This window comes from Myotis lucifugus, unplaced genomic scaffold, assembly GCF_000147115.1.
Source record: "Myotis lucifugus unplaced genomic scaffold, Myoluc2.0 scaffold_191, whole genome shotgun sequence".
NCBI lineage: Eukaryota > Metazoa > Chordata > Mammalia > Chiroptera > Vespertilionidae > Myotis > Myotis lucifugus.
Window position 1 is genome coordinate 1,065,654 of NW_005871239.1, and position 16,044 is coordinate 1,081,697.

Consider the following 16,044-nt stretch of genomic DNA (forward strand, 5'->3'; position numbering starts at 1 on the left):
GTTGAGAAAAAAAAATCCAGATGGCAAACCAAACTATGTCTATTTGAAGAGTCAGATCAGCTAATAGTAGGGTAAGAAGCAACCAATGAAATGGAAAGAACTTCAGCTCAAGAGTCAACAAACTCAAGTTTGAATCCCGGTTTTGCCACACAACCTTAATCTCTGACACTCAGTCTTTTCTCCTGTTAAATGGGAATAATAATGCCAATATTTCAGGGTAATTGTAAAGATTAATGATAAGTTATGGGAGACACGGTAGGTTCTGACTAAAAGGTAATCATGGTTTATATGGTGATTTGGTTTAAAGTACCACTCAGCATCACATTAAGTGAATTTTGGAAATTTGAGTTGATACTTATCCCTGAGAACAAACCATCCAGAAGCAGACAGACAGCTCTAGAGTTTGTCTTTGTTTATCCTGCCAACACATCGCAGCTGGGCACCACCGAACCACAATGGATGGTTTGGTGAGATAAATCTGAGTTGTTTCTTTGTTTTGGGGACTATACCATTTTTAAAGAATCCGTTTCATGTACAGAATCAGTTGTAAATTCAGTTGCTTTTACATCTTCAAATAAAAAAGAATACATCATTTTCGTCTTTTCTGGGGTTCTTTAGAACAAGCACAGTCTGTTTGAATAAACTAGGATCTTGTACTAAGGATTATGACACTCTTAATAATGCTTTGCACATAGTGAGTACTCAATAAATACTTGTAATATGTGATTAAATGCCCAGACTCCTTGAAATAGAGCCACAACATGATAGAATCCAGTGGAAAAGTGTATCCAGTGAAGCTCTCCTACCCTCCAGAATTAAGAGAGACCCAAACACCTTCAGGGCTAACTCCATAAACTATTTAAGCCTTTGCTGCTGTTGCTTTATAACATTAATTTACAATTTGCGATGCCAGCTTACGGGGAGAGTTTTTCTTCCTTTTTAAAGAAAGACTATTTGGACTGACCAAAGATTTAAGTACCCATCTTCCTCCAGCCGACCACCACTGTCCACCCTGGGCTTCACTATCTCAGTCAGCTCCCACCTGAACTTCTTGTCTCATTCAATCTACCACAGTCTTTGTGAAACAGCAATCCTGGCCTGTGACCTACTAGACAACAAGCGCTATTGAACACTCACTGTGCCAAGGATTGTTTAAGCACTTTACATTCATTATCTCATTTAATCCTCGTAACAATCCCAGGAGATAATCTCCATTTTACAGAGGAGCCGAGGGAGGCTCAGAGAGGTTAAATAAATTGTTCGAGTAAATGGTACATTACCTTTTGGACTTCATTCATCCACTTACACACACACACATACTCCTCTCTGACTGCAGCCACGGTGGCATGCTGGCAGGATGCACTAGGTGTGGTGGCACCTCTATCACAGGCTGTCTCCCCTGTCTGCAATGCTCTCCCCCACATGGCACCGAGACGGGGGGGTCCTCTCCACTGTGAAGCTTTCCCACATATTCCTCCAACTCCCCACCTAGTCCCAACATTTCATCAGCACGTTTCTGTCACCCATTGCTTTGCCATTGTTAGTTTATCTGTCTTTCTGTGTTATCAAACTTCATTAGGACTGGGATTTAACCATATTGTATTGTACTCATTTACACAAAGCCTGGGAAGTAATAGACAGTAAATGTTTGCAAAATGGATGAATTCTGAGATCCTTAAGAATGTCTTTCTGATATTTGCATCCCCCAGGAGGCCAGCCTGGACGGGGTGGACTAATTGAGAGGCAAGTGGGGTGTCACATGTCCTGGGGCAGAGAATCAGCAGACAGAGGTGCCAAAGTTGAAGATAGAGGAACCCAGTTGGTATCCAGCTGGACAAAGAGGGGGTTGGATATAGAACAAGTAGAAATGGGGTGGTGTATTAGTCAGGTTTCTCCAGAGAAACAGAAAAAGGAGTTTATATGAGAAATTATGGCTCACGATTTTGGTAGGTACCATTTCCATGATCTGTCATTGGCAAGCTGGAGACAGGAGAGCCCATGGTATAGTTCAATCTGAAGGTTGGCAGGTTTAAGACCCAGCAAGAGCCAATGTTTCAATTCAAGTTCAAAGCCAAGGAAAAAAACAATGTCCCAACTCAAAGACATTCAAGAGGGAGGAATTCCCTCTAGCTAGGGGGAGGGTCAGTCCTTTCGTTCTCTTCAGCCTTCAACTGATTGGATGGGACCCATCCACACTGGAGGAGGCAATGGTCTGTGATCAGTCTACCCATTCAAATGTTCATCTCATCCAGAAATTCCCTCACAGACAAACCCACAATAATGTGTGACCACATGTTTGGACACCTCGTGGTCCAGTCAAGCTGTCACATAAAAGTAACCCCCATCTGTGGGAAATCAGATAGGATAGAGCTGACGCAGGTATTCCTTTAGGGGCACCAGGTTTCAATGAGAGTCCTTTGTCTAGAAAGTTGGTGTGGTCCCATCTGATGTGGATAGCCTTCAAATGTCCATTCCTGCTGGTTAATGGCCCGAGGAACTACCCTCTCCCACCACTCTCCTCACACCTGCTCCTGCGGCACACTTCTCTCCCCAAACTCCAGCAACACAGGTCTTATCCTGGAGTCGTCCCTCACTTGTCCTGACCTTTGGTCCTAACATCAAAACCGTTACCATACCCTGTCAATTCTCCCTGTAAAATGCTTCTCCCACCCATCACCCCCTTCACTTCTATGGCCACTCTCCTCCTATAAAGTGATGGCTCTTCAGTTTCTAAATGGGAAAGAATTGGGTGGAGAGTCACAGTCTGGTTGCGAAGGAGGTTTAGGGAACTGGTTTTGAAGCTACCTTCACAGAGCAAAGTGAAACTTTCTTCAGATTGTATGTTACAAATTCATAATAGAGCAAAGTTTCATATAAGTACACAGGCATAAATTGGGAAAGTGCCCATTGTATATATCAATTATACATACATATTTTTAAAATTTGTGATAGAGGTTATGATGGGAGAGCCTACTTAGTACGACAACTATCAGAATTGTTCCTTACATAGTTGTTTGTTTGTTTTTAACTCCAAGCACTTTCTCTTTTGCTGCAGGATAAATCTTCCTAGAGCACAGCTTCAATACTGTTACTGCTCACAAATATTCACTGCTCCTCAGTGCCTACTAAATAAGAAATAATCAGTTGGTAAATGGACTCCATGGCCCTTCAAAATATAGATCCCATTTTTCTGATATTTTTTTTCTGCTTTACATTCCACGAGTCATCATTGCCTCTGTATCAATCAGGAATGCCTTTGGCTGCAGGTAACAGAACATTCAATGTGTGCTAGCTTAAACAACGAGAGCGTTATTTTTCTCACGTGATAAGGAATTAGTAGGTGTGCAGTTTGGGGCCTATATGAGTACTCAGTGATGGGCCCATGCTCTGTTCATCTCCCTGTTCCACCATCCCATCATATGGCTTTCAACCTTTTGCTTATTACCGCATGACCGCAGGATGCACTTCCAGACAGCTCACCCAATTCCAACTAGGAGAAAGAAGAGACAGCAAAGGGCAAAAGTTGAGGGAAAGTGCATGCTAATTGAGCCTGTCCTGTTTTTATGCAGAAAGTGAATACTTACCCAGAATCCTAACCCCACTTATGACTCAATGATCAGAAGGGTGTCACGTGGTGAAAGGTGACTGAGGGAGGCAGGCTTGTGGATGGAGGAAGTTCAGCCAATCAGCACTTCCTGCCACCCACACACCCACTCTAATTAGGTGGCTCACTCACCTTACTCCACATCTGCCTTCACATCATTTCCTTTACCTTGCATTACCTTTGCCCTGCCCCATCTCAGATATTAAAGGCCTTTTGTTTTGTTTAAGTCCTATTAAAATACCACTTCTTCCAAGAAGTCTTCCTGGTCTCCCGCTAAACCTCTTTGATAAAATTTCTCCTTCTGAGATCAACCACTGTTTGTATTTGTGCTATACCTAGAACCTCACTCTGTACTATGGTTAATTACCTATGCTTCATCGCCCCATTTATATTTTGAGGTTCAAGAGGACAGGGAACATGTCCCATTCATCTTTGTGTTCTCAAGCCTACTGAGCACAAAGTATTTAATAAGTGTGGGATGAATCAGGCACATTCTGCAATATTCTGTTCTGAACAGGAAAGTCTGCAGTCCCCACACTGACTTTAAAAGCCCCTCTGATTCAAGTCAAAGGAGAACATCTGCAGTCCTTCGTGAATATTGACTGCTGTCCTCTGTCCTCAGCCAAAACAGGGACATCTATGGTGGCAACGTGACTGTCTACCAGTGCTTGTTATGTCCCTCTGCCCAAATGTGCAGCTGTTTCCTGGGTGGGAAAGTTAGGGAACAGAAAAAAATCAGACAAAATAACAGCAATTTCAGCAGGAGACTTGTGAAGGTGTTAGGCTCAAGTTAAGAACCTGGAAGTTGTGCTACAATATAATCAATAATAATATTAATACCAATTAATACTATTTGTTAAACCCCTTGTGCCCGACACTGCACTTTTTATGCATTATCGCACGGACTTCTCACAAGAACGTACTCATTTATTAAATAAGGAAACCAAGTCTCAGAAAGATTAAGCAATTTGTCCAGGACACATAGCTTGTAAGTGGAAAAGTTGGGCCAACACTCATTTCTTAGTGTAAGCCTGTGAAGTAAGGATGTGAGTTCTGTTTTACACAGGAAAACACTGCAATACAGAGAAATCAAGTGACGTGCTCAAGGCAGTGTGGTAAGGAGGTCAAGAGAATGGGCTCTGGAGTTAGACTTCCTGGGTGTGAATTCCTATGTGACTTGGGGCAAACTGTTGAAATTTTCTGTGCCTCAGTTTCCTCATCTGTAAAACAGGGGCAACAGTTGCTTCATAGGTTTATATGAAAACAAAATGTGTAAGTACACGATCACGATTGGCCTCGCACCTGGCCAGCGTTGCTCAGTAGTTGAGCATGGACCTATGAACCAGGAGGTCAGGGTTCGATTCCCAGTCAGGGCATATACACTGGTTGCGGGCTCGATCCCCAGTGGGGGTGTGCAAGAGGCAGACAATCAATGATTCTCTCTCATCATTGTTGTTTCTATCTCTCCTTCTCCCTTTCTCTCTGAAATCAATAAAAATATATTAAAAAATAAAAAAAAGATTGGCCTAGCATCAGGTCCCACCAAGTATTTGGTGCCACTATATCATAGAGTAGCCAAGACAACACCCCTGGTGTACTAAGCAAAGGGGACTTTGGCATTTAAACGTGCTTCAGTCCTTCTGGAGAAAAGAAATGAATACAGTCATGCACTGGATAATGTCATTTCAGTCAATGATGGACTGCATATATGATGGTGGTCCCATAAGATTATAATGGAGCTGAAAAATTCCTATCACCTAGTGATGTCAGAGTGCAACACATTACTTATGCTGTGTTTATGGTGAAGCTGGTATAAACAAACCTACTGCACTGCCAGTCATATAAAAGTATAGCACATATAATTATGTATAATATATACTTACCATTGCGTTATTTACACTTGCTTATAGTGCAGTAACATGCTGTACAGGTTTGTAGCCTCAGAGAAATAGGCAGTATCATATAGCCCATGTGTGTATGGGCTTTACCGTCTAGGTTTGTGTAAGTGCACTCTATGATGTTCACACGATGACAAAATTGCCTAATGTTGCATTTCTCAGAATTTATCTCCATCATTAAATGGTGCATGACTGTACTACTTTCTGGCTGCCAATAGTAGGATTCCTGTTTCTCCCACAAAAGGGACACCTGGGTTTATCAACCTCATGCATTGGGAAATCACACTATATGAACAGAATGGCTCTGTCTGCATTTCTGTCCACTGCCAGCATTAATTGACCCAGAGAATTAGCAGGCTTGAAGGCTTTGGGATTGTTTTGGGGAAGGACGTTCATTTGGTGTGCGTGTTGAGCTCTTTGGAGTAACCTTTGATATTTCCACAGTATAATGTAATTTTATACTGTTTAAGCTACTTTCCTCATCTTGGTAGCTAGTGTCTATAATGGTCCCACAATGAGCTATGCCTCTTGGTATTCATACTCTTGTGTAGATCCTTCCTCATTGAATCTAGTTGGGCTTTATGTAACCAATATGTGTGATTTCTGAGGCTCAGTCATAGTAAGTCTAGTAACCTCTCCCTTGGGTTCTTTGAAATTTCACTCTGGGGGAAGCCAGCTGCTGTATAAGAAATTCATCTACTAAGAGAGCACCATGCTGTGATAAAGCCCAAGCTATTCGTGCTGAGAGGCTGCATGAAGAAAAAGAGACACCTGACAATCCTCCAGCAATTCCAGCCCCAACACGTAGGGAAGAAGCCATGTTGGACATCCAGTCCAGTTGTGCATTCAGATGTCTGTAGCCCCAGCCACCATCTGACTACAACAGCGTAAGACCCTAAGCAAGAAGTGCCCAGCTGAGTCCAGTCAACCTACAGAACCATAAGAGAAGACAGTGAACTATTTTAAGCCACTCTGTTTTGGGGTTGTTTACTAAGAAGCACTAGGTAACTGGGACACTCATGATTCCCCAGAACTGCTTGGTGCAGTTACAACACACTCAAATCCAAACCGCAGATGAGGACTGCAAGCTGTTTCCTTTTATTAAACTAGATGTTGTGGTAAATATACAAATCAGGGCCAATTGAAGTCTGTATACAAAACTTTTTCCATTTTTCTTAAACAATAGGGTAAATTCCATTCTAATACCACCTAATGTTATGTCACACTAGAGGCCTGGTGCACGAAATTTGTGCATGGGTGGGGTCCCTAGGCCTGGCCGGCGATCAGGGCCATCAGGTTCCCCACCTCCCCACCTCCACCTTCCCTTGTCACCCATGTCCATCACCACCCACCTCTGGTTGCCTGTCCCAGCCCGGGGCCCGGCTCTGATTGGGCTATTGGGGCCTGCTGGCCAGGGGAGGAGCCAACTGCCACTGCGGCGGGTTGGCAGCGGACTGGACTGATCGGGGCCTGCTGGCCAGGGGAGGAATGGGGGGAGGGACCCAAGAGGTTGGCTGCTGGCCCCGAGGATGAAGCCGGTCCTTGGCCCTCCTGGAAAAGGGGCCACGTCTGCTGCAACACCCCCCCCCCCACCCCAGTTCCCCGTCCCAGCCTGGGGGCCTGCCAGCCGGGGGGACGGACTGGGAGGTTGGCTGGCAGGCCCCATTGGCGATCGGGGCCTGTGGGCTTGGGGCAGCTCCTGCATTGAGCATCTTCCCCCTGGTGGTCAGTGTGCGTCATAGTGACTGGTTGTTCCGGTCATTCTGGTCATTCCATCCTAATGATTGCTTAGGCTTTTATATATATAGATTTGTCTGTTTCACTGTCACTTGTCTTCCCTATTTGAGTATAACCTCAAAGATGTAAATGATTTTGCTTGTTTCATTCTCCTTTTATCCTCAATGCTGGCAACAGTACTTGACTTACAGTGGGTCTACAATAAATATTTGATGCACGTATTATAGATATTTTATAAAATATGTAATAAATATATTCAGCCTGTAGAAAACTCACATTGGCATCAACAAGAAAATCTGACATCAAAATATGTATGGTATATTATGTAAAAAGGCTAGTTTTTAAAAAATCAGTTTGCAAATCAGTATGTGCAGCATAATTATATTTTTTTTTAGAAAGGCTTTGAATGTATGTTTACAAAAAGAGAGTCCAAGAACATTTTCATCAAACTGCTAACAATAGTTTTTTGGGGATGAAAAGTTCACAGAGAATTTTGTTTTTTCTCAGTGCCTTTCACACACTTTCCAAATGTTTAAACAAAATTATGTTAGTTTTAAAATCAGGAAAAATGTTATTTAATAAAACTAAATCAAGGTATTGATATACCCATTTTTATGTATATCCCATCTGAGACCACAAAATTAAAATACTTCAATTTCTTCTCAACCAACTGAATATGTTTCACATGTATTTGTTCCAGTCACAGCTTTTCTAACTTAGCATTATAGCCCAGCACTTCTGACCAAGTGAAGAACAAGAAGTAATTTGTTTGTGGTTCAAGTCAATTCCTAGAGCAGTTTCTGCAAGTCGGATCACTGAGGGACCAACTGTGGAGTCGATGAAAATGTGGACACTGATGAAAATGGAGATTCCTTGGCTATAATCTGAGTTTCCCAAATAGAGCAGGAACTACTATGTTCATAAACATGTAGAAGCCAAGTAGCCCATTGTGAAAGTGACCCATTATAGAAATAACATGCTCATGGTAGCAAATTCTTGTTTGCTTCTATCTCTGAGGTCCACATGAAGTCACCTTGAAACTCTCCAGAGGATGGAAGGACAACTGCTTGCCTCTTCCCTGAGAAAAGAGATACTCCCTGTTGGAGAGGAAGCAACCAGAGAAGAAGAAGGACTCTGCCACTGCCCAGTCCTGAATGTTCTCTTAGCAAAATGATGGCCACACCACCTGTTCTGCCTAGCTTTCTAGGATTTACTGTGATGAACAAGTGCAGCAAGCTTATGTAAACTGCACTGTCCATGGACAAAGGTACTGAAGACCAGACATGCTCATGGTAACGGGTGGTAGGAATTCTAGGTTCCTTGCATAGACAGTAGTACCTCTTAAGGTGACCCTGCTGGTTCTCTAAATGCTCCATCATTGGGAACTAAGCACTATTCAATGGTGAAAATGCTTTCAAAAACATAGGTTAGCCTCAGTGATGTCCAGGCACTGAATTTATATCCCTTAAACCTGGCTTTCCTCCTGGATTTCCTATCTGCCTTATGGCTAAAAACAACAGAATCTTCCTTACCTCCTCTTTCTGCATATCCCTCAGCTGGACATTCTTGTCACTGATCCTCAGAAAAGTCCTCAGACTCTAATTTCTCTCCTATTCCAGTGTTGTGCCCAGGGGGGCAGGATTTGACCATCGCTCACCATGATTAGTGTACCAGCCTCTTAACTCTACTCCAGACAGAGAACACTCCACCAGATTAGGGAGTGTTCTCTGGAGATAAAGAGCAAGTTTTATTGACCTTTAAATTTCCCAGAGGGCATTGCTCCGAATACATGCTCAATAAATTATTCTTACTCATTCATCCACTTGCTTGACTGAGTGGTAATATTGGGGTGGGAAAAGCACTGGGGCTGAGGAACTGAAGGCCTGGATTATGGCTCTGTATCAGTTATCTATGGCTGCATAGCAAATTATCCTACAACTCAGGGGCTTAAAACAACAGCCATAATTGTATTCTTCCTCATATTTTCTGTGGACCAGGAATAAGAACAGGGCATAGTAGGGCTACTTATCTTTATGATGTCTGGGGCCTCAGATGGGTAATGCAACAGTTGGGGGTATTGCAATAGTTGGGGACTGGAATCCTATGGGAGCACATTCATTCACATGTACTGTGACTGATGCTGGCTGTCAGCAGAGGCCATAACTGGCGGCCAGCCAGAACACCTACATGTAGCCTCTCCACGTAGCCTCTCTTCTTGGGTTACTTTGGGCCTCTCCTCAGTGTGACAGTGGCAATTAGGTTCTAAAAAGAAGTGATCCAAGACAACCAGTTGGAAGCAGTATTGCCTCCATGGCCTTGTCTTGACTTACACAGCTCAATAACCTTCAGCCAGTGTGGTAGACAGAATAACTTCCTAAAGTTGTCCGTGTCCTAAACCTCAAACCTGTGACTGTTACCTTACCTGGCCAAGAGGACTTTGCAGGTGTGATTAAGTTAAAGGCCTTGAGATGGGGAGGTTACCCGGGATGACCTGGGTGGGCTCAGTGTGATCACAAGGAGGCAGCAGGGTCAGAGTCAGAGAAGGAGATGTGATGCAGAAGCACAGTATGGAGTGACCAGGGCCCAAGGAATGCGGGCAGCCTCTCGGAACTGGAAATGGCAAGGAAATAGATGGTGCCTAGAACCTCCAGAAGGAACACAATCCCTAGCAGCACCTTGATTTTAGCCATTTTGGAATTCTAATTTCCAGAACTGTAAGATAACATATTTGTGTTGTCTTAAGCCATTAAGTTTTTTTTATCAGTTGTTACAACAGCAATAGACAACAAATATGCCCAGATTTGAGGGAAGGAAACACAGACCCCCATCTTCCAATGGGAAGAGTGTCAACATCGCATTCAAGAGCATGTGGGATGAAGACATTGTTGCAGCCAGCTTTGGAAAATACAATCTGCCACACTCTACCATTAGGTAGGTGTGTAATTGTAGGTTCATCTCTCTGGGCCTCAGTCTCCTCACCTCTAAAATGAGACGATTGAGTGTGAAGATCTCAAACCTTCTGGACCTAAAAGTTCCTGGTCCTACGATTGAAAAAGAGATATAGCATTTCCATGAGAAGTCATGGCTGATTTCCTAAGTCCTTTCTTGATGCTCACTACCATTTATATAGTACTCTGAAAGGAATGGAAACGGAATGCCCGGAGCAGAAGACCTCAGTAAAGTATGTGTGGTAAATTCCCTAGAAGATAATATTTGAGGCAGGGCCTTTGTTTTGTATTAAATTTCAAAATATTTAAAGAAGGAAGAAAGGAATAAGGAAAGGAAGGAGCAAAAAAGGAAGGAAAGAAGGAGGGATGGAAAGAGAAAGGAAGAAAAAGAAGGAAAAAAGAAAGGAAAAGGGAGGAGAGAAAGAAGAAAAAACTATTAATTCTTTGAGGCAGTGACCATTTCCTGTTCACTGTTGTAATTACAGCACCTAACGTACAATCTAGCATGTAGCTGACCCCCAAAGAATGTTGAGTGAGAACACAAAGAAAAGGCAACCCAAGGTCCACTAGTCATACGCCTGATAACTGCTTAGGGTGGCCTCACACTTGGCAGGTTACCAGCTAAGAGCCCTTTCACCATTTTACTCTGGAACTTATTTCAATAGTCTTCTAATTAATGTCCTTTATTCTATCCGTGCCCTAAACACAGCAGCCAGAGGAATCCTGATAAAACATAAGGTGGGTCATGCCAATCCTCAGCTGAAAACCCACAGGAAGTACATTGAGGCCAGGGAGGTACCCAGGGCACACAATTAACACTTGGGTTGCGGGAAACGAGTTAAGTCAGCTCGCGTGAATTGTGCGTACTCTGTGGGAGCCGTCTTAAACTCGGTTCATATAGATTTGCGGTGGAGTGCGGGAAACGTGTAAACTCGGGCCGATTGTAACTGCGTATTACCAAATATTTCATTTCAATCGAACCCATACTTCAAAAGATATAGGCATTTTAACGCGCCATCTTATATTTTGGCGGGAAATTCACCCGACAATTAATGGAGGCGCTCACTTCCAGGGACCCATCCTGTATTTGCATGACCCTAAGAGTGAGTGACTCAAATCTTGAGCTCTAGGTGTCTTCCTGATCTCACCCCAGTACAGATGCAGGCTCTTACAATGGTGCACAAGATCATACTCCATCTAACCTTTCACCTGCCCTACCTCCCTGACCTCACCTCCAAATATTCTCCCAGCTCAGCTCACTCCACTCAAGCACACTTGCCTCCTTGCTGTTTCTGAACACACAAGGCCCTCTTCCACCTCAGAAGAAACCTTGCTCTTCCTTTTGACAAAACACCATTTCTCTAGATACCCACATGGCTGGCTCCCTCCATCTCCTTCAGATCTCTGCTCAAATGTCACCTTTTCTGTGAAGCATTCTGTGACCATCTTACTAAAATTTAGCGCCCTTGCCATCTCTCTTTCCCACGTTATTTTTTGTTGTTATTAATCCTTACCTGAGGATATTTTTTCCATTGTTTTTAGAGAGAGTGGAAGGGAGGGCGAGACGGAGGGAGGTAGAGAGAAAGGGAGAAAAAGAGAGAGAGAAATATTGATATGTGAAAGACACATCAATTGGTTGCCTCCTGCATGCTTCCCAACTGGGGCTGGGAATTGAACCTGCAACCCAGGTACATGCCCTTGACTGGGAATCGAACCTGAGACCCTTTGGTGTGCACACCAATGCTCCAGCCATAGAGCAACACTGGCCAGGGTTTTCCTACTTTATTTTTATTCTTAGTACCTATTGCCATTCTACAGGTTGTTTGTATTTATTTTGTTGGTGTCTGCCTTTCCTAGACTATAAGACCCAGGAGGACAATGATTTCTATCAGTTTTTCACTGCTATGTTCCAGCATCTAAACAGTGCCTCGCATATAAAAATTTATTAAATGAATAAAGATCTTAAGAGATGATTTGTTACATAAAGTCATGAAGAATAGAGAATCTTAGAATTAGCAGGGGCCATACTAAAGAAATCAGCAAACTATGGCCCATAACCTATTTCTGTGTGGGCTGAGAATGGTCTGATGAATTGAATTGTGTCCCCCATGAAATCCATGTGTTGAAGTCCTAATCCCTGGCATTTAAGAACATGACCTCAATTTTAAATAGAGTCATTGCAGATGTAATTAGTTCAGATGAGCAGGGTGGGTCCCTAACCCAGTATGACCGGTGTCCTTACAAAAGGAGAAGTTTGAACACAGACACACAGGGTGAATGCCATATGAGCATGAAGGCAAGATCAGGGTGAAGTTTCTACAAGCCAATGAATGTTAAAGATTGCAGCAAACCACCATAAGTTAGGAGAGAGGCATAAAACAGTTTCTTCCTCACAGCTTCAGAAGGAGCCAACCCTGCTGATAGAAACCTTGATCTCTAACTTGTGGCCTCTTGGACAGCAAGACAATAAATGTCTGTTGTTTAAGCCACACAGTTTGTGGTACTTTGTTACAGAAGCCCTAGCAAACTAATACAAATTGTTTACACACCTGTAAACAACTGGAGGAGGAGGAGGAGGAGGAGGAGGAAGAGGAGGAGGAGGAGGAGGAGAGAGGGTGAAGGAAGAAGGAGGTGTGGGGAAAATAGAAGAAGGAGGAAGGTGAGGAAGAGGAAAAATGGCAGGAGCAATATTGGCCCACAAAGCCTAAAATATTTACTATCTGGTACTTTCCATAAAAAGCTTATTGGCATCTGAAGTTTAGAGATCATATAGCCCATTTAATTCATGAAGATACGGCAGCCTCCAGACATAAAATATCCAAGATCATACATATAGTATGAACTGGTTTGAGATAGATCTAAAACCAAGCTATCTAACTTTGTTTATTTTTTAAAAACTGACATCACACCGACTCCTGAACTTCTAAAAGTCATTTCATCATGCTCCCCTCGTTTAAGTTCAAGTACCAAAATGTTACTAAGAAGACGTTTTCATCTATTACCACAGGCCAGTAACCTGAGTTCTGTAGAGAAACATACCATAATTCATTTCTTTTTTAGCAAAGTGCCTACTATGATCCATAATGTTTTTGTTTTTGCTTTTGGGCATAATTTTCTGTGATACTGGTTCTCAAGCCATAATTAAAACATAATTAAAGATCAAGAACAGATGTCTGCCTGCTCTCTGGAGCTTCCACAAACCATGTAGTGTAGAGTTTGGTATTATGGATTTTATGCTAAAGAGAAACAAAATAGGAGAACTGCCTGTTGAACAAACCCACAAACCAATGCTAAAGGCATAAGAAAGTATTTAAAAGAAAGTGGACCAGTGCAGTGGTAGTTCTTTAATGTACCCGTATCTTAGGGAACAGCAAAATGAATCTGTTTTGTCTTCATCAGCGCTATAATTAGATGATACAAACAAACAACAACAACAACAAAAAGAAAAAACAGCTACATTTTTGCTAATTCACTTTGGGTGAGATATTTAACCCTTTTGGAGGAGGGTTTCAGTTTTGCCAGCTGTTATCTGCTGAAGACAGTAGTTCTTAGTGTAAGGGTTATTGGAAGGGGTTGCAGCGTGAAGCACCGAGGTGTTCTTTCCTTTCTAAGGCTGCCTAATTAGTTGAAGCATAGATCGCACTAATAAGAAACTATGTGTATAAACTTCCATTATAATGAACCTGAACTATGCCAATGAACCTGAACTATGGAAGGAATGAAAAGGAAGTGAATGGGTTAAAGACAGTTTTCCCCGCAAAGAGTATATGAGAAGACAGATCATCCCAAGTGTAGCTGCTCAATTTCAACCTCTCGTACTTTTGCACAGACTGCACAAATGCCATAGGGATTAAATTTACCCAAATCTGAACAAAATTTGTTCTTTCTCTAATTTCCCCTCTCTAAAGTAGAGGCCTCATCTGGAGTTGAAATCTGGTGTTTGTTAGCTGGGTGGCCTTGGGCAATTTACTTAACCTCTCTATGCCTCTCTTTCTTCAGATGTTTAAAGGAAAGTGGAGGGGGAGGGGGCGTTGGGAGAACTATAGTATATAAGCCATAAATTGTTTCAAGGATTAAATGAGATAATGAAACATGAACATGCCTAACAAAATGGTTAGGAATCCAAAGCATGTTCATTTTCCTTCTAAGTTGGAGAAAATATGCAAATATTCACATAATTATAATTATTTACATAATTGCTCATCTAATTATAACAAGCATGAGAAACCCCATCAGCATTTATTTTCGTAAGTGCCACCAGCCATGTGTTTTGTGATCTGTAAATTAATTTCACATACACTCTGGGACTTGATCTACAAATTAAGAATCTCCAGCGGCTTGGGTGGGTAGGTGAGGATCTGGGCTCCCAATCACTCTTTTGCTTTTCTGGCCTCTACCTGAGGGCCTTTCCCCTGTGTGCACTGGCCCTGCTGTCTCAGTGTGGACTTAAGAACATTCTGCTCTTGGGTGTGCAAGCTCTGTGCCACCAAATCAAGGTTTGCTTGTGTGCAACTTGGAGGCATTATCCCAACAAGAAAGATTTAACACATGTATCATAGTCTAACGCAGTGGTTCTCAACCTTCTTAATGCCTCGACCCTTTAATACAGTCCCTCATGTTGTGGTGACCCCCAATTTCATTGTTACAAATTGAACATAATTAAAGCATAGTGATTAATCACAAAAGCAATATGCAATTATATATGTGTCTTCCGATGGTCTCAGGTGACCCCTGTGAAAGGGTCGTTCGACGCCCAAAGGGGTCGCGACCCACAGGTTGAGAACCGCTGGTCTAAAGGTTTTCCAACCTCTTCTGGGTCCCAAATCCCTTTGACAATTTGATAAAATGATGCCCCACCTCCATGTGCTTTTACATTTATCCCCCAAATTGTATGCATACATACTGTGGTTTTCACAGATCCCCTGAAATCCATGTAGAGATCTTTAATGAGGTCACATAGCAAGTTTAAGAATCTCTAATTTAAAAAGATTAGCATTTAATTGAAATACAACAAAGAAAGGCAGCACTCACTTTAAATTCCCCTTTTGACCTTTAGTTTTTAGTCCTTCAGTTTCTAGCCCCATTTCCCCCCCCCCCCCCCCCCCTGAATTCTCCCTACAGGTGGGGGAAGTAAACCCATATTATCCAAACTCCTCGGCTCTGGCTAAAGAACTAGTCAGAGGCAGGAGTGGCACAGAAAGGCATATTTATCCATTACCTGGAGTTGAAACCCTAAAGTGTAGGAAGTGGAAAAGGAACAAACACATTTTCAGAATGAAAACAGAATTCTGGGACAAAGACTTCAAAGTCCAACCTGCTGTCTCTTTGTGCCAAATAAAGGAGTCTCCTTGTTAGGTTTCATCTGTAACTTGCCTGAGGGAAGGTTGTTTGCAATGATCTGCTGCCCCTATATCTGAAGCCCCCCCCCCCCCCCACCCCCGACATCTCACAGGACTGCTGGCCTTCTCCAAGCCAGGTCCCTGGTCCCCCTCTTCCTAGCCTGAAAACCTCCCCTCCCTACTGTTGCATAAACCTGCAGGTACCACTGCTGGGCTTGGCAAGTAGAACAGCAGATCCCAAGAGCTCAGACACCGGGGGAGACACACTGTTTTCCTCACTTGATGGGGAAAACCTGGCAGAAGACGAAGGGTGGTGGAGGGGGTGATTAGCTGGGGAAGGAACCTTAAAAAATACTGTCCAGATTTAAATTTAATTTTTTGGGGGTATAATGGGGCCTTCTTTCTTCTGTTTTCCCTCACCTCCAAGGGTATTTTTGGGGGGGGGGGGGGGGAGAGGGGGAAGAGGAGGGGGAGAACTGCAAGGACCAGGAGCAGATTGTCCCAGGAGCCACTTTAAG